The sequence below is a fragment of the Canis aureus genome, chromosome 28 (genome assembly GCF_053574225.1).
Source record: "Canis aureus isolate CA01 chromosome 28, VMU_Caureus_v.1.0, whole genome shotgun sequence".
In the NCBI taxonomy this organism is placed as follows: Eukaryota; Metazoa; Chordata; class Mammalia; order Carnivora; family Canidae; genus Canis; species Canis aureus.
Genome location: NC_135638.1, coordinates 37338792 through 37366008, shown reverse-complemented (window position 1 = coordinate 37366008; position 27217 = coordinate 37338792). Strand labels below are relative to the sequence as shown.

Sequence of the window (27217 nt, the reverse complement as noted above, 5' to 3'; positions counted from 1 at the left end):
GGAAATCATAATTAAGCGAATCATAATTAAGTACAGCATTTCCCCAAGGTCTGTGAGCCATCCTAGTGAATTCTCCAACCTGAAGGTGGTTGGAGGAACACCAAATCTGTAGTCAGCTGATCCGAAGTGCATGGTCCTGGGCACCACCAAACAGGTGGCTGGTATTCAAAGTGAGAGAAGTCTTATGGAGACTGTTCCATCTAACTTCAGAATATTTGTACATATAACTCTAAAATCACTGTACCCATGTTGTGGTTTCTAAATGGGACCTTTGGAGAAGTGTCTGATTCCAAAAATCTGAAGTAGAAAAACGTACTGATCACATAAGCCTGTAAAATTAAGATATGCCATTAAGCAAAGAAGCTACAAAAGAATAATAAGACCAGGTCAAAAAGGAAAGAAATCAACTTCAACAGGCTTTCGTGACTAAGATGGCACTGTCTGAGCATACAAAGAATACTTACAAATACTGTGTTATATACTACAATTAGTATAAACTCTGTAAATATTCATGTTCATAATGATACAAAAAAGAAACCAACCTTCACTGAGTTAGAGTAGCACCTATTCTAGAAATAAAAAAGGGAAGGATTTAAGGACTTATGCTCTCTTTCCGACATAAATTATACTTCAGATAACCAATATAATGAAGAAATAGCTTTTTGTAGAAAAGCTCCAACTATTACTACAGGCAAAATATGGAAGATGACAATTTTGCAATGAAATAATGGATCTATACATCAATAGACATTAAAATAATTAGAAGAAATCTGACAGATTAAGCCTGATGACAAACATGAACATACTGATCACCTGTCACACTGCTATCAAGTTTCTGTGTCTCAACCGGATGTATACAGTTTACCTATAAAATATTCTTGCCTATCTCTTCCCCAAGAAACACAAACCCCAATTTAAAAAAACTTTTACATCTATGTAGTTACCAGTTTATAGGTAACATGTGGTGTAGGGGAAAAAAACAGTATTTTAAGAAAATAACCAGCTAAATTCAGAAATAAACATTCTATAGGACAATGACCTAACTTAATGGCTTCAAAAACACAGGAAAAAGTCTACCTATTAAAGAAAATGTAAGAGAGATAATAATCAAATGTGTGGACTTCTTTGGATCCTAAAATAAAACTACTATAAAATATACTTTTGAAATTAAGCATGGAAATCTGAAGATGAATTAAGTATTAGACTATACAGAAGAATTACTATTCCATTTTGGTCATGACAATGGCATTTTAGTTATGAAACAATGCATTCTGGAAAATTAGTGTGTAAAATGATATTTGAGATGTTTTAAAACAAATATTTGAGATGTTCTAGCAATAACGAAAGCAGAAGGGGGAGAGAGAGGGAAAGGTAAGTAAGGCAGAAGGATAGTTAGGATCACCAAAATACCAGTAACTATTAAAGCACATGGGATGGACAGATTAGATTCACTGTAGTAGTCTCTCTACTTAGGACAAACGGATGGTTACTAGAAGGGATACACAGGAGGGGGTGGAGGGATGGGCTAAATAGGAAATTGGGATTAAAGAGTACACCTGTGCTGATGAGCTCCAGGTGATGTATGGAAGTGCTGAATCACTATATTGTACACCTGAAATTAACACTATACGTTAACTGGGATTAAAATAAAAACTTAAAATATATTCTCTCTACTTTTATGTACGTTTGCAAATTTCTACAAAATAGTACAAAAGTTATCACAAGCATTTTGATAATCATATTCAGCATTCATATATTATAGCTGGAGATCCACTATAAATAATTCTGACTTTTTGGAAAAGCAACTGGTGTTCATGAGTAGGTAAGTAGAAGTTTCATAAACATACATTTCTCTTAACCTAATAACTGTACCATAAAATTATAGTTCAAGTATATACAAAATACTTCATTACTTGTGAAGAGTGTTAAAAATACTTGGCTACTCATTCATCTATTCATACAGTAAAACAAGATATACAGTAATTTTTAAAAAACTTATGATGTTGAATGAAAACAATACGCATAATATGACCACAAATGTGTAAAAACATGAGAGAAATACACAATGGTAAATAAATACCTCTAGCACTGGAATTAGTAATAACCTAGTAAAAACAATTTAGCTGCTGCCAGAATACACCACCTTCCTGGTTATAATCTGACCTAATGTGAAGGAAAAACAACTGACTCATATAGCAAGAGCTTAACGGACCTGGTTTAATTTTTTTTAAGAAACATTCAAGAGAGACATTGAGAAATAGCATGCAGGAGATCAAGCATAAGCAGGAAGAGGGAGCTGAGCACAGAGCCTGACAAGCCTGACATAGGGCTTCACCAGGACCTGAGCTGAAGGCAGATGCTTAACCAAGTGAGCCAACCAGGCGCCCCCTGATTTAGATTCTTAATCTGCTACTTATAGGTTGAGTTGAAAAAAGTACCTTATACTCCCTAAGATTCAATTTTCTCATCTAAAAAGTAGAGGAAACATTTTCCTTGCTGGGTTATTGAAGGTATACTGTTCTTCAAAATTTACAAGACACAAGTTGTAAGAGAAGGGGAGGTGATGGGGATAGGGGTGCCATGACATATAATTGAAACAAGATTAGGCCATGAAATAACTATTCATACAAAATGATGGTTACATGTGATCAATATTCTATTGCCTATTTCTGTTAACTTCCATAATAAGTAAATATAAAAATACAATAACAAAACAAAACTTACAGAACACTTCCAGAGGTTTCTCACACCTTCAAGAGAACAAAAATAGTATAGCTAAAAGCTTGGCTCAATAACCTGGTTTTTCTGCATTTTGGTTATGTTTTTGTTTTTGCTTTTTTGAGCAATGCTAGGAGTTATTCACTAACGCAAGTCCATTCTATAAAAGGCTGCTGTAAGGAACCCTGTCTGCTCTAAACCTAACTCCTGACAATGCCTATATAAGGGTGACATGCATGTTAGAAATTATGTGTCCCACACTTCCTGAAGTTCATGCTGGACAAAAATTTAATTTCCCCCCACAGCTGTTGTTCTTTTTTTTGCGTGTTGATAGCAAGTTACTGAAACACTTTCTGAAAGCATCTTTTCACTGTGTTAAGACAGTGCTAAGAAATTCTTTTCCGTAATTTCTCAGAGAATTGTGAACTTGTTGAAAAAGTCTGGACCTAGCATATATATCAAATCTCAGCACATCATATTTGCAGCCAATCCACGAACAAGCGAATATACAAATAATATATAATACATAATATATAGGGGCTCTGTGAACAATAATGGCAAATAAAATGAAAATCCCAGCTTCCTATGAGTAAACACATATATTCAGAAATATAGAAATCAAACTTTCATTTTATACCAACACCTATCAACATACAAAGGATTTGCAGTTTTCTGACTCTCAAACTACACGCCTTTAATTTTTCAACAAAGATCACCACAGACATGAAAATTAAAATTTACTTACAAGTTACAAGTGTTCCTGGATTATCACTGCAATGAGAAGAACTCTGACCTTGAGGACATCCAAAATGTCTGCCTATTCAAGATTCTGTAAGATAAAGTTGATGTACAGGGCTCAAGCCATCTAAGAGACCAAAGTGTCTCTTCAAGACAGAGACAATCTTGTGAGGTTAACAAAACATAACTAACAATTCAAACTACCTAATGTGAAAATAAACAGTTTCGTCCTGGAGTTTCATTACTCTTCACATGAGCATTCAGTCCTATTCCATACACAGGGATAGCATACAGATCACCATTTTTCCCATCACCTAAATCTCTTTATAAACTTGCCTGACCTTAACTTCTCTCTTCTGTACCTTAGCTCCTAAATTGCGAAAGTCTTTCCTGAAAAAAAATCTACTTCTGTCTTTAGCTGTTACTTTGACCCTGGATTACAAATTTTTATGTGATCACATCATAGTTTCACAGCAGAGTTTGTTTGGCTCAAGAATAATTTTATTTCTGTATTTATTTTTTTTCCATATTTCACATATTGGACACAATGGGTGATGGAACAAATTTTTGTGTAAGCGGAAGTTTTAATTCAGATTCTAACTGAAAAGTGTGGTTTATAAAAATTATTATATGCTCTAAATGGGTGCCAAAAAATTTATTCATAATTTTTAAAATTCCTTCTTAAAATATAAAACACCCAGAATGTGATCCTGGAGACTGGGGATCGAGTCCCGCATCGGGCTCCCTCCATGGAGCCTGCTTTTCCATCTGCCGGTGTCTCTGCCTCTCTCTCTGTCTCTCATGAACAAAATCTTTTCTAAATAAATAAATAAATAAATAAATAAATAAATAACTTCCATAAAGACTGTAATTTAAGTCAGTTATGAAATTTTATTTAATTATATCTTCTCTAGACAATCCATGAGCCACATGACTTTATCAACTAAAAATCTGTAGTTAAAAAAATGTCCTCATCCCTATACATCAAGATTTCCATTTGGTAATGTATAAAATGGGAATGTTAGTAATACCTATCTCATAAAGCTTTGTGGAAAACAAGTAAAATTACCTATGCAAAGAGCTTAATATTTAGTACAATACCAACTGCACATTACATAGTCCAAAATGTTACCTAGGAACAGGAAGTAACTCTTGCAACGTAAAAAGTACTCAAGAACACCTATTGAGTGAGTAGGCTCTCACAAGTAGACATATTGTTAGAATACTACTAGCAGTAAGTGATCAACAAAACAGACGTCAAGTAGTTAACTGAGAAAGACCTCATCCAACTTGCTAAATTTTGGTAGTTTCCTTAGAGCCAAGGTATCCCAAGGCTCTTTAATTAAAAAAGAAAGATAATAATCTTCTCTACCTTAAACATCTCCAGAGTTTCTCCTGCTGACCGGGATTCACCAATGGTAATCAACTCTGATGTCATATATATAGTAAGTACTCTTTGGTCTGCAAACCACTCTCTTCTACTTACTCCCAATTAAGCTATCTAATTCAGAGCTTACTACTGTGTATCCAAGCTCTGACAACAATCTAACTGAGCTCCTCTATTCAGTAGATTTCATTTCAAATACATCCTGGAGAATACTACCAACAAAAAATGTTAGAGGTCTTATTTTAATGTCACTTTAACTCTCCCCAACTAAAAATGCTTCATACCATCTACTCAACTGTCTAAATTTTTTGGAGTAAATATCCAATATTGTCTTTCTGTGCCTGTGCCTCATTACATGAAACTCCATACCATTTAAACTGATCTCTTGATGAAATCATAAGCCTGAGAGAGATAATAATTCTTGCCTTACTCATGTCATTTCATTGTCTCTATTTTATAACCATGAAGTCACAAACACCCTATCATAAAGTCTTCAATCTACTGGCTGTCAACAATGTACCTAAAGCACTTAGAGCCCAGAACTTTAAGTTTCAACTAATCAAATAGTGTTTGTATCCAGAACATAAATAAATGTCTTTCTCTATATTTTTCCCCACAGGTGAAATGCCTTACATTCCCCAAACCATACTGTAAACAGCTAGAGAAAACTTGGCCATGCTTTACACCTCTCTTCAAGACACTACAGTACCTAACCTACTACCAAGACATTAGATAATCAATGAATGAGGCCAAGGCTATGGAGAAGGACTAGTGCAAGAACCACAACTGTGAAAAACAAATACAAAGTGGCTCAAAGAGAATCCACAGGAATATTTTGTAAGAATGTACTATATATCCTCTATGCCTGCTATCAAAATAAGATGGCCCAACAAAGCTGAATTCACTCCTTGGTATATAATTGTTAAAATCTTAAGCAAAAGGGGCATTAGGCATTAATAACCAAGCACATCTTTGGGAATCGTGAAAATGAACAGAACTCATCCTGAAAAAATACTGAAACAGAAGATAGATCTGGGTTTTAGCCCAAGATTCACATCTTTCCTTCTGTGACACGAGAGCCTAATTTCACCAAATCTCAGTTTCTTCAACTAAAAACTGAGAAGGGTACACTGGCTAATTCCTCCAAGTTTTTATAAAATGTCAGATTCACATTAAATTCCGTTCTAACTTACTTAATGTGCCAGCTTCTAAAGATTAAAAAAAAAGAAGTAGGGATCCCTGGGTGGCGCAGCGGTTTGGCGCCTGCCTTTGGCCCAGGGCGCGATCCTGGAGACCCGGGATCGAATCCCACGTCGGGCTCCCGGTGCATGGAGCCTGCTTCTCCCTCTGCCTATGTCTCTGCCTCTCTCTCTCTCTCTCTCTCTCTGTGTGACTATCATAAATAAATAAAAAATAAAAAATAAAAAAAAATAAAAATAAAAAAAAAGAAGTATATGCTATCTCCTTTGAAGAAGCTTAATCACAGGGGATCCCTGGGTTTGGCGACTGCCTGTGGCCCAGGGTGCGATCCTGGAGACCCGGGATCGAGTCCCATGTCGGGCTCCCAGTGCACGGAGCCTGCTTCTCCCTCTGCCTGTGTCTCTGCCTCTCTCTCTCTATCATATAAAAAAAAAAAAAAAAAAAAAAAAAAAAAAGCTTAATCACAGGGCAGCCCAGGTGGCTCAGCAGTTTAGCGCCCCTTTCAGCCCAGGGCCTGAGGGGGGGGGGGGAATGGAGTCCCATGTCCAGCTCCCCCTGCATGGTGCCTGCTTCTCCCTCTGCCTATGTCTGTGCCTCTCTCTCTCTCTGTGTCTCTCTCATGAATAAATATATAAATAAAATCTTTAAAAAAAGCTTAATCACATAAAATGAATATGACAATACAATGCGGTACATACAATAGAGATATGCAAAAGTTGTACTGAGAAGAAACAAGCATGAGTTCATGTAAAGGAGGTGTCATTCCAAAAAATACCAAAAAGGATATGTAAAATTGAGTTCCTGCTAGAAACCAATGATTTACCCTCCCCAATCACATTTGCTAAAATCTAAGAAGATAAGCTTAGCAAATCACTAATCTCCTTGAAGAAATCAAACATTAAGAAGTGTTAACCCTTTTATCAATTTACGAAGTTGGGATTGCTCATTAAGCACACTTTCCCCTGACCTACATAAAATCTATCAAACTTCTAAGTGGATTGCATCTAAATGATCTAAGAACTATATTCTTACACACAATGGTAAATTGCCAGCATTTAAGTCAACTGCTGCTGAGTTACAAATTAACTTTATGTGACAGAAAATTTCAGCCTAGTACATAATACAGTATTACTTTTTACCAAAGTCAAGATTTGCTAAAATCTGCCCCATACTCATTTTCTATAAAAATTAATTTTTATAAAATGAAATCATAAGTATGACACAAGCTAACCCAGTTTTTTTTTTTTAATTTTTTTATTTAATCATGAGAGAGAGAGAGAGAGAGAGAGAGAGAGGCAGAGACACAGGCAGAGGGAGAAGCAGGCTCCATGCTGGGAGCCCCACATAGGACTTGATCCCGGGTCTCCAGGATCAGGCCCTGGACTGAAGGCGGCCCTAAACCACTGAGCCACCTGGGCTACCCTAACCCAGTTTTAAATTAAAAGCAATAGACAAGTAAATAATTGACAAGATTTTTTTCTTTCCTTTTTTTTTTTTAAAGGTTTTATTTATTTATTCATTCATGAAAGACACAGAGAGAGGCAGAGATACAGACAGAGGGAGAAGCAGGCTCCATGCAGGGAGCCCAATAAGGGACTCGATCCCAGGACCCCGGGATCACGACCTAAACCAAAGGCAGATGCTCAACCACTGAGCCACCCAGGCGCCCTGATATAGATTTTCTTAAAATTATTATGTGGTCCCCCTTGCCTAAACAGTGTCTTTAGTTTCTGTCCATTGAGACAATAACTATTAAGTCTCCATTGTATATATATATATACACCTGTATACGTATCTACATCTATACATGCAGGGAGAGAGAGACAGAGACCCTGTAGGAAAGAGTATTTATCAAAACATGTCAAACATAGTCTAACAGCTATTAAACCTGCAATTCTGGCCCATTAATAGATAACTTATGGAACAATAGATTCAAATATATCTTCATATAAACAATAACAGAATTTCAAATTGGGGGAAAGGATAAAATGTTCATGCAACCGTACTATGACAAATGGCTATCTACACCATGCAGAAAGATTAATTCTACTGAAATGTCATCAGTTTTTACCCTTTAGGTTACTTCTGATGACCAGAAGGAACAGTGTTGATTCTTGGATTCTTGATATCTCACAATGAGCACACTGCCAGTTTTGACAAGAACAGAAATTGGTACAATTTATAAAGAGATTTAATCTGGCAATATGTATCAAAATTTAAATTGTATAAATTAAAATGTACAAACCACCACCCTACCTCTGAAAATATTGGAAGCAAATAAACAAACAAATGTACCAAGGTATATACCCAATGAATTTTTATTTTTAACAATGAAAAATCAGAAAGCTATCAATCATGATTTGTCAAATTACGGTACAGCTATATATTATTTAGACATTTAAAATGGTAGCTCTTTACATACTGATTAGTGATGCATTTATTATTTAGTAGGAAAAGTAAGTTATAGTATATATCATGTGATTCTGTTTGTGGATTTTATTGTTATTTTATTAACTAATGGTGAAGGAGTACATGTACACAAAAGCATTAAAGAAGTCTGGACTGCAGCAATTTTTTCTAGCTATTTCTCCTGAGGCAAAGAAAACAAAAGCACAAGTAAGGAGACAATCAACAAAACTACAGACAACCTATTGCATGGAAAATATTTGCAAATGACATATCTGATAAAGGATTAATATCCCAACTATATAAAGAACTTATAAAACCCAACACAAAGAAAACAAAATAAAAAACAAGAAGACATGAACAAAAATTTCTCCAAAGAAGATATTCAAATGGCCAACAGACACATGAAAAGATGTTCATCATCACTTATCAGAGAAATGAAAATCAAAATTGCAATGAGATAATACCTCCCACCTGTCAGGGTGGCAAAAATGAGAAGCAGAAGAAACAAGTGTTGACAAGGATGTGGAGAAAAATGAACACTCCTGCAAATTGGTGCAGGCACTATGGAAAACAGCATGGAGGTCCCTCAAAAAGTTAAAAACAGAACTACCCTATGATTCAGCAATTACACCACTGGGTATTTACCGCCAAAATATAAAAACACTAATTCAAAGGGATGGATGCACTCCTATGTTTACAGCAGCATTATTTACAATAGCGAATTATGGAAGCAGTCCAAGTGTCCATCAACTGATTAAAGGATAAAGATATGATGTATCACACACACATTCCCCACAAGAAAGAATATTATTCAGTCATGAAGCATGAAATCTTGCCATTTGCAATGATATGGACAGAGCTGGAGAGTATAACGCTAAGTGATATAAGTCAGAGAAAAATACCATAGGATTTCACTGATCTGCAGAATTTAAGAAACAAATTAAATAAGAGGTGGAAAAAAGAGATGAAAACCAAAAACAAACTTTTTAACTATATAGAACTGATGGTTAACAGAGGGGAGGAAGTTGGGGGGATAGGTTAAATAGGTGATGGGGATTAATTAGTACCTTTATGATGATGAGCACTAGATGATATACAGAATCACTGAGTCACTATATTGTACACTTGAAACTAATAACACCGTGTTAACTACCTAGAAGTAAAATTAAAACCTAAAAAAAAAAAATTCTGGAACCATTTTTAGCATCAATTTTGTTACGACGGCTATTTCTGGATGCAGGACTTTCACTTTCCCTGGTCTCCTTAAAAATCACATTTATGGGGACGCCTGGGTGGCTCAGAGTTTGAGCGTCTGTCTTTGGCTCAGGGCATGATCCCAGCGCCCTGGGATCGAGTCCCACATCAGACTCCCTGTGAGAAGCCTGCTTCTCCCTCTGCCTATGTCTCTTTCTCTGTGTCTCTCATGAATAAATAAAATCTTTTAAAAAAAATCACACTTATAATCAGAGGTAAAAATACTTATTTCCATTTTGAAAAAGAAAAAAAGACAACACTTTTTATGCAACACCAAGAAATAAAGAACCTGAATATGTTGCCCTTGAAGAGCCAGTCCAACTAAAAGAATAAGACAATGACCCCCACCTACTATTCCCATTCTAGCCCCCAATCTGCCATCCCAGTGTAGGTTTGCCTTCCCATTCAACTATCTTCCCTACATGGTCACTCATATTTAGTTGTCCAACTGTTACCTTTACATATATGTAAGAGGGAAAACAGAACTGTGAAAAGAAAATGAGATTTGGAATCAGAAGAGCTGTATGTAAGTCCTATTCCCACTAACAACTGTGTGACTCAGACTAACCTGATCAAACTTAAATTATTATTATTTTTTTGTTTGGTAAGATTTTTTAAGTAAGCTCTACACCTAACATGGGGCTCGAATTCACAGCACCAGGAGTCCACAGACAGAGCCAGCCAAGCACCCTTAAACTTGTTATTTTCATTACAAAGAGAAACTCCCAATCTCACAGGGTTGATGTGAAAATGCAAAGAACCTACAGATAAACTGAGGAGTTATGCAAACTGATAATGCAATACAAAAGTCAGATACTGTTGGTTAACTAACCCAGGTCTCTGCCCCCAGGCACAGGACTAGCACTCAGCAGATGCTAAATATCCTCCATTAGCAATCATGCTTCTGATACCACAAACTTGACAAATCCACATTTCAATTCAGTGCTTCTCCTTTGAAACTATTCCCTAACTTCTTTTGTTAAAAAAGCTATCATTCTCCCATTGTTCACAACTTCAGTTATTTCCATCTAAAAGCCTATCCATTTTTCCTTTAGAATCCAATCCTTAATTTTCCAATGACATAACTCTTATTTTAGAGCCTGGAAACTCTTCTTGCTGCCTTTAAGGCTCCATCTTGCTCCAAGTCTTCCTGAGCAGTTAGAACCAGTTACACCAGTTATTAACTACTGTCTCCAGGCTGCACCCCTCAAGAACCTTCCCTAGATCCTCACAGTTGCCTACAGCAAGACACAAATCAATGGCCTACCACCCTCTGTAGCTTGTTTCTTTGTAGCTCTCTCCTGTGACCTCAAGTATAGTACCTCACAGTTTCACTGAATTTCACTATGTCTTCTCCTTGAAGAATGTGAATTTGCCAACGCTGGCTTAAAGCTACATAAATATTAAAATAAAAGTACAGGCTTTGAAGCAAGATTTACCTCTGTGTGAATCCCATCTCTCCCAATGAGGCTCAAATAACCTTTGCACTTCAGTTCACCACCCATAAACTGAAATGATACCTTTTACAGAATGTATTTCAGACTCCTTTCCAGCGCAAGGACTATAATAAAAGCTCTAAAAATGGTGGCGATTATAACTTTAACTCTGACATTCATGGACTTCATAATTAAGCCCTAGTTTACCTTTCTAGAAATATTTCCAACTACTCTTCTACATGAAACTTATATTCTCTCACTTTATATTGCCCTGCTGGAATCAATTTCCCCAATTTCTGCTAATCTGATTTTTACTCATCCAAGTACAGTGCAAAAACATGGTTCATTAGCACTATTGGGAAGTTTTCCCTAACCGTGGGTGGCCCACAAGCACTCTTTTCCCTCTGAATTTACAGAGCTCTTACTAGCTACTTAAGGTAGTAGGAATTATCAGAGGAAGAAAAAAAAAATCTCACATCATAAAAAGACATTGCCCTGCTTGGATACTCTTGGGATACATTCAGCTATAAGTGAGGGGGCGAGTAGCGATATAAAAGCATCTCCTTTATATATATATGTAAAACACTATCCAATTTATCAACCGGAGATTTACAATTTCCTCTTTGAGAGGCTGCCACCATAATGATTAGGTCAGCTATTCCAGTTTACTGTCAACTATTTAAAATTTAAAATTAGCTTCCTTATGGGGAAAACAAAGGGAAAGACTTCAATTTCTGATGTCCCAAACTGAATACATTTAAGTCATTACTCACTCTCAATTTGTTAAACATCCAACATTAGCCAGAAACTGTGCTAGGTGTTGGAATTACAATTTCCCACAAGTTGCTTTCAAGTCCAGTAGAATTCACAAAATCTGGACAAACTAGATACGTTGGACCAAAAGTTTCATGGAGAAAGAACAAGACTTAGGAATAATTTTGTCTGATTTGTAATTCTGCAAATTGCAGAATATGATTCCATGGAGGGGTCACTGCGTGCTGCACCAATGAAAATAATGTTCACCACATACGGAAAATCTTAGGTTACCCAGGGGACTGAAAATGGGACTTCGAACCCTCCATATCAGATTATTTCTATCTGATCCTACCTTTTTCTCTGCCAAGGGGGGGAAAAAGAGTAAGTCAGCCATTTTCCTCACATTCTCCCAAAGAGAACCTTTTCCATAGAAGTTCAGAGCCTCCTAAACAAAGCTATAACTAGACAAGCAACTTCATATACAGATAGCACCAAAAGAATAGAGACAACAGGAATACTTTTAATAGTATGGCTTCTGGGCTTTTTTTCCCTATTCATACCAAAAAAAAAAAATGTATGTGTATATACAAACAGTTTGGTTTTATAAAAATGAGATGATGAACATCATGCATATGCTATACAGCTTGTTTGAATTGAATAATACAATGTGGGAATATTTCCATCAATACATATAAATGTATTTCACATTTGCTGTCCTGCCATTCATAAAAATTATGTAAAATGCATGACTTGCAGATAATTTGAATTTGGAATATTAGTAAATCTAAAAAACAAAAGTCCCAATACAGAATATCACTAGATGTCATTTTGAATTAGCCTCACTCATAAAAAACTTAATTCACTTTGTAATTATTAGGGTATTTAAACATGTTTTTTTTAATATATGCTATGTCACTTCGTAACTTCTGCTTAACAGAAATACAAAAAGAAAGTTAAAATGAAATTCAGTCAAATTTACTAGATAACAGTTCTTCCTCTAAATTATGCCACGTATGGAAGCCACATCCATTTTTTTCTGTATTCTTGTCAGCAATTAAAATAAAACATCCAGGACTGTGCACAGTATAATTTTTAAGGGATGGCAATACCAAGTTGTGACATTCCCTTTAAAAGTGAATTCAGGTTTTCTAAATTCTTTAATATGGACATAATTATGTCTATAGCAAAAGTGTTACATTTCTACGCTTCATTTTATGATAGTTTGAAAATGAAATCAAAATTATATATAGCAAATATTGAATTAGCTTTGTTCTATTAAACAAAGACCATCTGTAAACACAATAGCAACATCAAAAAAAAAGGATGTGCACATCTGGAATTTGCATACAATGGCTAAAACAACCATGGATATATTAACAATACGGTACTAATCTGACTAATATTTTAACAGATATTCTGGATAGCTGCTGATCAACTACATGTAGAATATGAGGGAAAAAATAATGTGTATAGTCCCAAACCAGTAACAAAGAAATGGAAAAGGGATTGCAATTATTTTCATCCCTTATCATAATTACAAGCCAATAGAATATTAGAATTCAAAAGAGCAAAATCTTGGAGGTGGGAAAGAGGGTGGGGTGTCATTTCATAATACTCAGGGTACTCACTAAACAGCTATGAAAGAAGAAACAAATCAATGAAAGAAAGGGTGCATGACAGCACTCATATTAGGAGAAAGTAATTTAAAAGGACCTCAACTTTACTGAGGGATGGAAAGAAATGCCATCCTCTCAGGGACCATACCACAGAGGTCTTCTTACAGGCAATTAGGTTTATTAGGCCCACAATAATAAACAAATCAGAAATGTAACAATTAAAATTTACATACTTTTATGTACAACAGTAAGTACAACATCAACCTAGCACTCTACAATCTGCTTCTCTAGCATTTTATCTATTCCAGTCTCTCAAAGCAGCCAACATTCGCAATTTATCTTCTTTAAAATTCCCCATGGTTCAAAATTTCCTACAATCTTTTATTCAAAGGTTACATACAAAGTTCTTGTTCATCATTCATGTTGCAGGAGCTAAAACTGTGTTGCAGGGGTTTAACATTTCTTGAATGTAGTACAAGTTGCCTTCTAGCCTTTCATGCTAGAAAGCTTTCATGCTGCTGGGTTTTCTGGAACAAATCTCTGTGGCTTTTGCAACGGGATGGTTACAGTATGGTACTGTTTCCTTACTATTACCGCAGGCCCCCGAGTATCTGTAGAGTCTTCACTATTACCATTCTCAGAGTACCCTCCCGTTCATTGCTATTAGTCCACCTGCAGTACCCTTTCCATTTTTTCTTGTATATGCCAATTATCTCAGAGCCCTCCCGTTTACTATTCCTGCTGCCAAGAATGTTTTTGCCCCAGATAGTCACACAGCTAGCTTTCTCACTTTTCCTGGGTCTTCATTCCAAAGTTACCAATGAGTGAGGACTTCTGAAGTTTCAATCCCCTAATCCTGATACTCATCTCCTCTCTTCTGCTTTTCCTCCACTTCCTAGCATGTATCTTTTACTCCTTACTTATTTTTCTCCAATAAGTATGGGGATTTGGCTTGTTTGCTGCCAAATTCCTAGCATTTCTTGACCAGTACCTAGCACAGAGTAGGTACGTGATAAATCCCAAGCCAACAGGTGTTGAGGTGACTAGGACATCTTTTTAAGGAAAAGTGATGTGACTTATTCATGTCAGATCATGCCTCTAAAATATCCCCCTACACTCCATAAAACCCAAATCTCCTTTTAGTAACTTTCTTTCAAACTTGCAAATACTGCAAACTTGCAATAATGCTCCAACAGTGTAAGTCAATATTAACTGCATGAATGAATGTATAGAGAGAGGTACTGCCAGATTTTCACTTGAGCTTCTTGAGCCACTATTATCTATACTACAAATGAAAAGCTTAATTGGGATTAGAAAAGAGTGTTATGCAAAAAAAGAACATTTTACTAGATATTCCTGTTTTATTTTTTATTTTTTTAAAGATTTATTTATTTATTTATTTATTTATTTATTTAGAGAGAAAGAGAGAGAGGCAGAGACACAGGCAGAGGGAGAAGCAGGCTCCATGCAGGGAGCCCAATGTGGGACTCGATCCCAGGTGTCCAGGATCACACCCCAGGCTGCAGGTGGCGCTAAACTGCTGCGCCACCGGGGCTGCCCAATATTCCTGTTTTAAAAAACAAAAGCCCCATGTATCTGCAAAGTAAAGCCTGTAGCAGGTGCTCGAACATTTGATGAATACATGAAGATTTAAAGACAGTCTCAAAATCAGAAGCCAAATACAAGCTCTTCTCAGGCTAATACAATAAAAATTTAGGTTCAGAAGTGTGGCTTTTCAAAAACAAAGGTCTTGTGTCCTCTGCCCTTTTGGACTTTATGAATTTGATTTGCTAAAAGTCAATCTGCCACGCATTCTGAACTTGTATTTGTTAGCAAGAGCCAGAAAAACTTTTTGAGACAAGAGTACTGCTTCACCCTGTCATCCAACATCAAAAGAACTAGGTCAATAATTAACCCTAAATTTGACTGACATGAAAAGATTCAAAATCAACTAAATAAAATTACTTTTAGGGATCCCTGGGTGGCGCAGCGGTTTGGCGCCTGCCTTTGGCCCAGGGCGCGGGCTCCTGGTGCATGGAGCCTGCTTCTCCCTCTGCCTGTGTCTCTGCCTCTCTCTCTCTCTCTGTGACTATCATAAATAAAAAAATAAAATAAAAAAAAATTAAATTACTTTTAAAAAGTAGTCTGGAGGGGGGGGAGGGAGGATCCCTGGGTGGCTCAGCGGTTTGGCGCCTGCCTTTTGGTCCAGGGCGCGATCCTGGAGTCCCTGCATGGAGTCCCGCGTCGGGCTCCCGGCATGGAGCCTGCTTCTCCCTCCTCCTGTGTCCCTGCCTCTCTCTCTCTCTCTCTCTCTCTCTCTCTCTCTGTCTATCATAAATAAATAAATAAATAAACAAATCTTTAAAAAAAAAAAATTGTCTGGGCAGCCCGGGTGGCTTAGCGGATTAGTGCTGCCTTCAGCCCAGGGCCTGATCCTGGAGTCCCGGGATCGAGTCCCACATCGGGCTCCCTACATGGAGCCTGCTTCTCCCTCTGCCTATGTCTCTGCCTCTCTCTCTCTCTCTCTCTCTCTCTCTCATAAATGAAATCTTAAAAAAATAAAAATAGATAAATAAATAAATAAAAAGTAGTCTGAGTTTACATTTAATTTTCATCAACAGATATTTATCAACAAACACCAACATAAAACATTTCTTTTATAAAACTCTATTTAGGTCTGAAACACAACATGAACACTAAAATAAAAATGACAAATGTTACTGAGAAAATGTGTTCACTTAGGCCACATTCTGTCATTCTGTTAGAACTAGAAAGCAAAAATATCTTCTCACCCCTAGCTTATAAACCAAATAACCTCCAAAATAAAATCCCCACGGTACTCGGAATGGGAGAGACCTCTTTGTATCAAATACAGAAATATAATAATGTGATTCTTGATTAAACATAGATTTGTCTATTTAAAAGTCGTCTCCTCCTAAGTTCCTAACTTCCCAATTCTTTGGATAAATCATGCAAGCAGCACCAACACAAAAACCCAGAACCTATACAATAAAACGATAGGCACATTTTCACAGGGCCCAAATCACTGCTCTATGTACATACAGTAAACTGGAAGCAAACATTGTTACCTAGCTTAAATTCTTGCAGTAATGACTCTGTCAACAGAGAGCATATTAGTCCTCCTTGGCATCCTGGCACACACCACCTCGTGCTATGACCACACTTTCAAGAGTCATGATGGAAAAGACTAGATTACGAAACCATAACAATAAACATAGTACATCCACCAGGCGGTGGAAGAAACTATTCCCCTCAAAAGCTGCCATTTCTCCTGTTCTTCTGCTCCTCCTAAGGAAGTTGTGAAATCCGCAAACACACCCCATCCCAAATCTTATCGGTGGGGCTGGCGGAGGCTGAGTCATTGCTAGGAGTAACTTTATACCCATCGCACTCCGGGGTCGGGACAAAGGCATCCTCCGATCCTCCCGCTGCGCGCTTCGCTCGGCCTCGGCCCAATTCCGCTCTCCGGTTTCTCAAGTCAGAGACGGCGTGAAGGCGACGCCTGCCACAGTGACGACGAGACAGGAGGCAGCTTCCCTCGCCCTCCGCCGCTCCGAAAGCCGAATCGCCGAATCGCGGCTGGCCCGGGGCGCGGACAGGGAGGGACCCCGGGGCCGCCGCCACGGGAGCCGCACGTAGGCCCGCACCGGGCGAGCCCGCCCCACCCCGCCCGCAGCCCCGGGGGCTTCGACTCCAACCGCGCGTCTCCTCAGGGGCCGTCGAGCCAGGGCGGCAGCCGCAGGGCAGCACCTGCCGCGCCCGGATGCGCACACACCTGCGCGCGGGCGGCGCCCCCGGCCCACTGCGCCCGAACTCGCCGAGCAGCCGCGGAGCCCGATGGGGGAAGGGGCCACGGGCGGCGACGGCACTCACCTGGCAGCACCGCCTCTTCTGCCGGTGGCAGCAGCAGAGCCGGCGGCCCCTGGCACCATCTTCCGCCGCCGCCTCCTCCTCGGCGGCGGCTACCAACCGCCCATCGGGCACCGCCAACCGACACAACCGCCGGCGTCCCGGGTGCCGGTCACGGCCCCAGACTCCGGGCGGGAGGGAGGGGTCGGGGCAGAGGGGGTAAGCTGTCAGGCCCCTCGGCTCTGGGTCGGGGGCCGGGAGTCAGGGGGCCGCGGCCGGTCAGAGCCGAGGGGCCGGAGCGACGCGGGAACCCGAAGGCAGCGCCGAGGGCTCGGCAGGGCCGCGGACTCCGCCGCGGTGGGGTTTGTTATTGTCGACTCCGTCCCTTCCTCCGCGGAGCATGCCGGGAAACGGTGGGCGGGGGGAGGGGCGCGCCGGGCGACCCGGGCGGTGCGGGGAGGCGCGCGCAGGTCCGGAAGTCGGCGGGCAGCCGGGAAGGGGGCGGCCCCGCCCACGGCCGCCGTGGGCCCGCCTGGGACTCGGCTGTCCTCCGGTGACCCAGGGAGACCGTGGGGCGGCCTGTGGCGGTGCGAGCGTCGTCGTCCGGGCGCGTGCTGCCCCAAGGTGATTTTGACCTTCCTTCTGCAGCGAGTTGGCCTGAGCTGCGCCGACCCCGCCGGATTTTGGATTAGCCCCAGGTTCAAGAGCTTACGTGTCTGTCCGCCGGTCGCGGAGGAGCCGGGCACGCCGAGGTTCCGAGCTCTCGTCTCCGGGCCGCCTCCCGGGCCAGGGTCTATGCCCGGCCAGGCCAGCCCGCCACCGACCCCGACCCCGACCCCGACCGCGACCCCCGCCGCTGGACCTGCGAGCAGCCCATAGGTGTCTCAGCTAACTGCAAGTGTGGGGCGGCACACTTTGCCTCAGACCAGGTAAGGCGGAGACCAGAGAGCTAAGGTTGTGTCGATTGGAATGAAGGTGTCAGCGGCAAGACCTCCTATTTTCAGCCCTGGAAATACTGAGTTTGTTCTCAGTAGGTTGGCACGAGTACTCTAATGGACAGAAGACAGTTTCGGGGGAATCCCGAATTTGTGAAGACCGGTAAGTCACAAGCAGTGACTTGAGGCCACAAGGCTTTGAGTATTAAAACGTGATGAGCAGAAGTTAGATGTAGAATAATTATATAATGCTCTTTAAGTTCCTGGTATGTCCAGACACTTGGTACGAGTAAAAGCTTAGGGGTGCTACCGCTGTCAAAGGGCTCTTGTTGGGTTTGCATAAAAATGAGTATTATCACCGTCTTCAAAAGCACAAAACAGAATAAATTCTATTAGGTAGTGAAGTTTGCAGTCTTTTATTTGTCAGTGGTGGAAACTGACTTAAAACATTGAACGACTGGTAAGCAATTAGGGATTTTCAGTTTCCTTACACACTTATCCGGCATCTGGGTTATGTTTGAGAAGGGCTTGTTTTTACCACTTTGTTTTTAATTTTACACTCCTTCATATCCCAGAGAATCTTGTATTTGGCAAATCATTTCACTTTAGTGTTTTTTGTTGTTGTTTTTTTTTTTTTTTTTTTTTTTTTAGGCTGGAGTTTTATACACCCAGAAAGAAGTGAAAATTAAGAGACTAAATTGCTCTTATGCCTAGAGGGAGGTACGAACTGACAAGGCTGAAGTAGGCTGCTGATTTTCTTAGTCACAGCATAGGAACCAGCACACAGAAAATAGGTAGTGAGGAGAGATATTGCCAGAAAATTGGTAAGCAAAACACACTGTCAGGCCTGTTAAGAATATACGGGTGTTTAAACTTCTTAGTTATCACTGACATTCATTACAAATACAATACAGCTTAGAATGTGAAAACATCACTGACTTATGCAAGTGGTAACCTATTAAAAAATAAAATGTTTTAAATGATCTTTGTCTCTCTGACCTCTTTCTTTGGAAAAAGAAATTCAGTTCTCAAATCTTAGTCATAAGTTGGAAGAAATGACCAAAAGTAATTGGTTCATACCTTAAAGATTTACATCTCCAGAGTATAAAGGTTAAGAGTTTATATACATTCAATGTTGTTTCTTAGTGGTAAGTATAAATGTGTTAACCTTAGCTTTGTTATATATATGCAGGTATCTGGAGTAAATACTATTACAAGTTACTGATACTGGGCAGCCCTGGTGGCGCAGCGGTTTAGTGCCACCTGCATCCCAGGGTGTGTGATCCTGGAGACCCCGGATCAAGTCCCTCGTCAGGCTCTCTGTATGGTGCCTGCTTCTCCCTCTGCCTGTGTCTCTGCCTCTCTCTCTCTCTCTCTGTCTCTATGAATAAATAAATAAATAAAATCTTAAAAAAAAAAAGTTACTGCTTAAGGTATGCAGTAATAAGTTTCAACAAGTTACATTTTCTTTTTTAGGGAAGGTATTGAAAACCCTCTACACTCTCCCTTCCTTAGTAAATTAAAGCAGCAAAAATCCTTCATGCAACATTACTCTACCAAGCTTCTTGATAGGAACTCCACAATCTACAGCCTCATGTCCACCTACTGTTCTTTTCTCACTGAAATTGTAAACAAGTTAATAAGGACCTCCAAATTATTGTGTTGAATGGACAGTGCTGACATTTTATTTGCACTTTTTAAAGCACTTGTTATAATCTTTTAACTCCCCTTTTGCAGTGGCTCCCTCTTCACTCTTAAATCTGCCCTTTCATTTGATTCTCTTCCAAATTCTCAAGTAATTGTAATATGACATAAATGGTGCAAATATTCTCTATGGGAGAAGAGATGAGAGACTTAATCTTGTCCTCAATTACATGATTAGTTTTTTTTACATGATTAGTTTTTAATTTTAATAAACATTTATGTCTTTTAATAGATTTATAGTGTGGGCAAAAGAGACTGGTTCTCTTCAGGAGTATGTAGGGATTTCACAGTCTACAGAGAAACACTGTAATATCTCAAATCAGACCTTTAAAATCTTATTTTTCCTTCAGGTCTCCATTTCAGTGTCACTTTCTCAGAGTCCTTCCCTAACATGCCAGTAGTTCCTTTAGAATATTATGTTACAACTTTTACTATTTGTCTAACATGTTGAAATAGAGTCCTTTTTTAATAGAGGAACCGTTTCCCCAATGTGGGGTAAAGTGTTGTACGTACAAACATTTGCTGAAAATGCTTTATACTTTTATTCAGGCCTTCAATTTATACTTGGACTCACCTCAACTAGTCTTTACTGTTTACTCCATCCAACCCATTATGTAGCAACCAATCTCTCCTGCTATTTCTCCTGGCACTTTTGCCTTTTACACTTAGGAGTTTCCTCATCCAGGATTGTTCATCCCATTTTGCCCATTTTTTCAAAGTCATTTTTAAAAACAGCTTGGACATCAGCCAACTTCTAACTTCTGGGCAATAATAGTGATCCACATATCCTACTACCTACCTCTGCTTCATACTACACAACTATAAATTTTAGTTTCTCTAAGTCTATGAAACTCTTAAGTTTAGGAACTATGAATTTTTTCTATTTTTAAGTTCCTAGAACTTTCTAGAGGGCTTGGCACATAGCAATTAATAAAATACTTATATTGAAGGTTGACTAAGAAATTATTAGGGGAAATTCCTCTTCTCAAATATCTAAAAGGTTTGTATAAGGGATCATTCAAAGATCACTGTAGTAACAGATTTAAATAACATTAATTCCTTATCCAGAATACATCACGATATTGGGGAGATCACAGTTTACAGTGTAATTTTGTTAACTCTGCCTGATTTGGGATTTTATTATGCATGCATTAGGTATTTCTCAACATAGTGTCACTACCCTCATTTTCTTTTAGGTTATATTCAGCCAGCCAGCAACTGCGATTAACATAATTTGACTTTTTTCAAAGAATGAATCAGTTAATCATTTTTAAAGATTAACTCCTTTTAAAAAGTTTTGGATTTTGTTTTTAAGATCATAGCCAATGATGCATAAAACATGCTCATGTACTACTTAGAGACTTCTGGCACTATGGTTATTAAGTTAATGTTTTTAGTATTGTTTATAGACATTAAAGCTGCCTTACTCAATTGGTCTGTTGGTACTCACATATTATTCATGATAATGATGATAGTAAACTTATGGCTATTTATCTTCAAAGCTAGTGATGAGCTTGATGAGCTAGTGAGCAACACTGTTTCCAATGCCACGGCACATACAGTACTTCCAGCATGCTTAATTTCCCAACAGATTTAAAGCGATAGATTGAGACAAAATATTTTTAGTCATTTTTCACATTAAGTTTGTTTCTCATTACCTTAAAGAGCTTTTTTAATAAAATGTCCAAAGATACAGCCGGACTGTCTTAAAGCAGAAGCTCATCAGTTCATGCAGATATAGATTAGACTGAAACATCAAGTGGTAGTTGGACTAAGGGTGGTGCCTTTCAAAGGTCTTTTATTGTGACTCACGTTACAAAATACATTTTAACATTGTGACCTGGTGCATACATTGAAGCTTCTATCAATGAAACCCTATTTTATGAAAAGAGTTCTTGGAATGCACCATGATATTTTCTAATCTATCTTTGTTCCAATGCTAGTCTTGACCCACTAAATTGATTTTACAAACTTCCAGTGACTTGAAACTTCTTGGAATGGTGACATAGGCCCCAAACCTTGAAATTCTTTGCTTCTGATTTTTCCATCAGTTCTTCCTATTTAGACTACACCCCTCCATAGTGAAGTTTGTGATTACGTTTATAAAAAAAAAAATCATAACCTAACTGAAGCCAGTGCAACACTAGTAAGTGTATCTTAGATGACAGACATGGGCTTTACATTTATAAACCTATTTGTCTTGATAGTACTATCCACTTTCAATTAATTTTCTCTATATTCACAGATGGGGAATTGAGAAGTTAGATTACTAATTCCTTCTAGGTAATGTTCTTCAGCTAGTAACTGTTATGGCTAATATGAGCCCAGCCAATTCAACAGGCAATATCTTTAAACACTATACTATGCTGTCCCTTAATATGGTGGTTTCCTGGGATCCCTGTGTGGCGCAGCGGTTTGGCGCCTGCCTTTGGCCCAGGGCGCGATCCTGGAGACCCGGGATCGAATCCCACGTCGGGCTCCCGGTGCATGGAGCCTGCTTCTCCCTCTGCCTGTGTCTCTGCCTCTCTCTCTCTCACTGTGTGCCTATCATAAATAAATAAAAATTAAAAAAAAAATTTTTTTAAATATGGTGGTTTCCTGAAGGAGGGAAAAACTGAAAAATTTTAAGTCTAGCACTAGGCTTCTGAATCTCAGCACTAATAGGATTTGGGGCCAGATAATTTGTTATAAGGGGCCGCCGTCTACGTTTCAGGATGCTTAACATTTCTAACCTTTACCCACTAGATTCCAGTGGCTTCCTCAGTGATGACAGCCCAAAATGTCTCTGGACACGTTGTGATGTTCCCAAAGGGCCAGTCACGCCCTTCACAGAACCACAGACTAAAGCATGGTGCACCCATAATGAAATGAATTGCAGCCTTTAAAATTGTATTTTAGAAAACTAATGACAAGGGAAATATTCTAAATTAAAATATAGAACTACTGTCCTATTTTTAAGTTGCACTATTTTTTTCATATGTTGACATCTCTGAAATTTGTGTGCATTTAACAATGGATAGGGCCGTACAATCTTGTTAACCAACTGCCTCCATTACCTGTTTATTCAAGATATCAAAAACACTAGCTTAGAAAAAAAGTCCTAAGAACAATGGTGGAGCGTTCTTTTGAACACAAGGTATCAAAAGTTTGTGGAGAGGGATGGGAAAGATGATGAATCAGACATGTTGGACAGCATAATGAAAGGCAGTCCAAAGCATGCTTTGTCTAAAGAATTGCAAAGCCAGTACAGGAGAGTAGCACCATGACTTGCTCCGTTATGGATTCACAGGAAATACCTGTTGCCAATGCTTTCACTGGTTGGTGAAAAGGATGAATCGTATGGAAAAAGCAATGTATTTTATTTACTTATATTACTTGTATAATATTTACTTATATTTTCCTTTTTATGTATGTACGAGAGCAATGGTAAACATTCAAATGAAGTCTAACGAAGCTTTTTAAATAAGTAAAAATAGGCGATATTTCCTTTCTGTGTGTACATATTTCTGCATTTTCCAAACCTCAAGATCCTTAAAAATGTGTCCTTACTCTTGCGACTTCAAGTGATTCTACATTGTTGTACACAAAATTCAAGATTTTTTTTTAATTCAAAATTTTCTAATTTTGATATTACTTCCTCAGATCATCCTTTTGTTTCAGTTAACACTACCTGCTGTCCATGCATGCAAAAAAAACTTTCCCCAGGAGGCATTCTTTCAATGCGGTTTGTTTATTTTTTAATTTGAGTATAATTGACACAACGTTACATTAGTTGTAGGTGTACAACTTTGATTTGGCAAGTTTATAATATTGTGCTATATTTACCACAAGTGTAGCTAGCATCTGTCCCATTACATTGCTGTTCAATGTGGTTTATTAAAAGGAGCATCGAACTGGTCATCTGGAAACCTCACATCCAATCCCTGCCTCACTCTTCTGTGCTCTGTTTCCCTAGTGGTCAGCTCCTTTTACTCTGTCAAACTGTCAAACTGTTCTTAAATCCCTAACCCATCCCCCTTTGCAATTCTTTCATTCTGGGTAAATAATCTCACCTCCTACATCACTGAGGAAATAGAAGCTATGAGAAAAAAACTTGTTCACCCTTCTGCCTTAAAGTCTGCAAACCCATCTGCACCTACTTAGCCTCCTCTCCAGTCACTGTTCTGTCCCTTCTATAGTCGTGGGCTTTTAACTCCATCCTGTCATCTCATTGTGTCATTCTGTGGGACTACTTGGTACATGCAAAACTTAGTTCTTGTGAAACAACTTGCAGAATTTAAAGAATATCTTTAAAATTGGATTTGTCCTTAATAGTAGTTACCCTAAAGTATCTTTTGATGTACCAACTTTACTAAAATTTACTTCAGTTACTAGACAATTATCTACATAAAATGCCATATTGATCTGCTAACAAGATCAGTGTTAAAAAACTCTTAGGAAGATACAAAAACTATTGAAAAGTGCTTTTCTTTTCCCCTTTGTAATAGTTATTTTAACTTCTAATTATTGACTGCCTTGATCATATGAAATCTCTTTTTCTTTGCAAGTTTTTACTTAAATTCCAGCTAGTATACAGTGTAATATTAGTTTCAAGTATGGAATTCATATGAAATTTCAAAAAAAATTTTCACTGTCTCTTGTGGCCATTACTTCTACTAGTTTCATGATGCTTCCCAAAACTAATTTTATCATATAGAAGAATGGAGTGTTAAATTCTCCACTCCGACTATCAAACACATGGTACAGTGACAAGGCCCGGGACTCCCTTTTAAAATAAACTTTAGAGGGAATTCTAGTGCAGACTTAGCCTTGGGAAACAAAATACAAAATCTATAAAGATCCTTTTAATCCTACTAAGTCTTCCTTCTTTAAATCCATAGGTGGCACTCTCTCTTGGTGAAATCGTCAGGTAAATCTTAATCTTGAGTACTCAGCACTTTCTGTATCTTTGTACTATGATCAAGGGATTACTTTGAGTTAGTCATTTTCAAATATGTTTTAATATTTTTTGGAATTGCGTACATTGTTTCTACACAACTAAATCATAAAGTTGTCTGCATTTAGGAGTTGGAAAACCTGAGACCTCATTTGGATCTAGAAAATCACTCAATAATATGTATGATTTCAATTTGCTCCTTGTATAATGGTGTTTTGCAATACCTGTTTTAGCTTTCTCACATTATTCTACAGGTTAGAATGAAAATTGCAAATAAAATATACTTTGGACATTTTGTATGGTCCCAAAATAATAACAATGGCTACTCATGCTTTTTTGAAAAATGTAACTCTATTAGTTCTTAAAATTTTTTTTATTAGTTCTTAAAATTAATAAAATGTATGTATTTAGTACAAACATCTAGTTACATTTAAAACATAAAAGAATTATTTAATTTTATATTTTTCTTATATTCACATTATAGATTTTTTGCCTCCTTTACTTCTCCTATTCATTCCTTTATACTCTTGAAATTCTAGAAACTGATCAAAGAGATGGTTGTGTCAAATGCTCGTCTCTTTCTATATTAAAGGCTCCTAAGAACATTTTACATTCCTGTTTCAAGAAGGTTGGCTTTTTGAAAATAGCCACCATCACTAAGAAATAAACTGAGAATCACAGGTTTCCTGAGAGGAAGTTCATCCAGTCTTTGAAAAGAAGTTAAAGTATATATATGTCTTCAACACAGTGGATAGTACAGATTCAAAAGAAGCAAAAATCTATATTAAGTGATTAAAGAAATTATCCTTTCTCTTATTTCATGAAACTCAGTAGTATGGTTTCTATACAAAAACATTTTTATCACATTTCTGTGTATTGGCAATAAAAGATACGAAACATGTAAAGAAAATTACATAGCATCCATTTTAAAAGAATATAATAGGAATAAATCTAACCAAAGAAATGCAAGACTTGTACACTGAAAATTGCAAAATATTGCTGAAAGAAATTAAACATCCATCCCTGGTTTGTGAATCAAAACACTTACTGAGATGGCAGTACTTTCCAAATTGATACGCAGATTCAACACAAGAAATACAATGCTACAAATTTAAAGTTAATTGATTTTCAAAAAGGGTACCAAGACCTTTCAACAGAGGAATAACCTTCTAAAGAAATGGTGTTGAGACAATGGGATATTGACAGGGAAAAAAAAGTGGGGCTCATACCTTACATCATATACAAAAATTAAACTGGATTGAAAACCTAAATGTAGTAGCTAAAACTATAAAACTTAGCAGAAAGCACAGGAGTAAATGTCTGTGACTTTGGATTTGGCAGTGGTTTCTTAAATTTGACGCCAAAAACAGCAACACACAATAGATAAAATTATCAAAATTAAAAAACGTTTATGCTTCAGGGACGCCTGGATTGCTCAGTGGTTGAGCATCTGCCTCCGGCTCAGGGCGTGGTTCTGGGGTCCTAGGGTCGAGTCCCGCATCAGGCTCCCTTTGAGGAGCTTGCGTCACCCTCTGCCTACATCTTTGCCTCCACGTGTCTCTCATGAATAAATAAGTAATCTTAAAAAAAAAAAAAAAAAAAAAAAAAACTTTTATGCTTCAAAAGACCTCATTCAGAAAAGAAAAAAAAATACATCCAGTGTGAGAAAGTGTTTGTGAGTTACCTATCACCGTAGAACGAGTATTCAGAATATATAATGAGTTCTTACCACAAAAAAAGACAACCCATTTTTTAAAATGGGCTTAAGATTTGGATAGACCTCTCTAAAGACATGAAACCAATAAAAACATGGAAAGATGCTCAATCTTCGTCTCTATGGAAATGGAAATCTAAATCACAGTGAGCTACCACTCCAAGTCCCCAGGATGGCTAAAATCAAAGACTGATAATAACAAGGATGCGAGAAATTGGCACTCTATTACTGGTGGGATTGTAAAATGTTGCAGTCCCTTTGGAAACCAGATTGGCAGTCCCTCAGAAGAATGAACAGTTACAACATAGCCCAGCAATTCCACTCCTAGAGAAACTAGTGCATACATGTTCAAACTGCATTATTCTTAACAGCTGAAGAGAGGAAGTAAGCCTAATGTCCCATCAACTGATCAATAAACCAAAATGTGGCATATCCATACAATAAAATTATATAATGCAAAAATGTCCATTCCTTAGAGTAAGCAGAATTACCACATGAACCCAGCATTTCCACTTCTAGTTATATACCCAAGAGAACGAAAAAC

General features: G+C 38.2%; 1 protein-coding gene and 1 long non-coding RNA gene across 8 annotated transcripts in view; one reads left to right on the top strand and one right to left on the bottom strand.

Moving 5' to 3' along the window:
- The window catches only part of RB1CC1 (RB1 inducible coiled-coil 1), a 98867-nt gene extending 81089 nt beyond the window's left edge, over positions 1-17778 (bottom strand). For 3 of the 4 annotated variants that reach the window (XM_077876953.1, XM_077876955.1, XM_077876956.1), the window contains exon 1: positions 17409-17778. The gene's annotated coding sequence lies outside the window, so the exon portion shown is untranslated. Of the gene's footprint in view, positions 1-3463; positions 3548-17408 lie in introns of those variants that run through there. The other variant, XM_077876954.1, reaches the window with a different exon arrangement.
- An 85-nt stretch (positions 17779-17863) lies between these two features.
- Positions 17864-27217, top strand: part of LOC144300655 (uncharacterized) — a 123758-nt gene continuing 114404 nt past the window's right edge. For 3 of the 4 annotated variants that reach the window (XR_013367421.1, XR_013367419.1, XR_013367422.1), the window contains exon 1: positions 17864-18313. This is a non-coding gene — a long non-coding RNA (uncharacterized LOC144300655). Of the gene's footprint in view, positions 18483-27217 lie in introns of all 4 variants that reach the window. The other variant, XR_013367420.1, reaches the window with a different exon arrangement.